We start from the raw sequence: 515 nt of genomic DNA, 5'->3' as shown, positions 1-515 counted from the left end.
ACGTAGAACGTCGTGTAGCTGGTAGATGAATGCACTGCATTGTTCAGGGCAAACTCTAGGAGTGGCAACATGGCACTATAGCGCCTCGCCGTCTCAGTGTAGACGCTGCGAAGAACGTCTTCGATGACGCGATTCACCCTTTCGATTTAACAATCGGTCTGCGGATAATCCGCTGTCAAAATATCCAACTTGTTGCCTAGCATCTTAAAGATAGTCGACCAAAATTTTCTCGTGAAACGGGGGTTTATATCAGAAAGAATCGACTCCGGGAGTCCGTGTTGACGAAAAACACGATCCACGACCAGCGTTGCAGTACCGACTCCGTCGATGGTGTCTGGCATTGCCGCCAAATGAGCCATTTTGCTCAACCGGTTGACGAATACCACGACACCTGTGTTGCCCGCCGAATCTTTCGGCAGCCAAAGCACAAAGTCCAAACTCATGGACTGCCAGCACACAGTGGGTATCGGTAAGCTGGCCAGCGGCGCAGCCGGATTTGGAGTGGGTTTCACCCA

Source organism: Plasmopara halstedii (genome assembly GCF_900000015.1).
Source record: "Plasmopara halstedii genome assembly, contig: Scaffold_2061, whole genome shotgun sequence".
In the NCBI taxonomy this organism is placed as follows: Eukaryota; Oomycota; class Peronosporomycetes; order Peronosporales; family Peronosporaceae; genus Plasmopara; species Plasmopara halstedii.
This window is presented reverse-complemented; position numbering follows the sequence as displayed.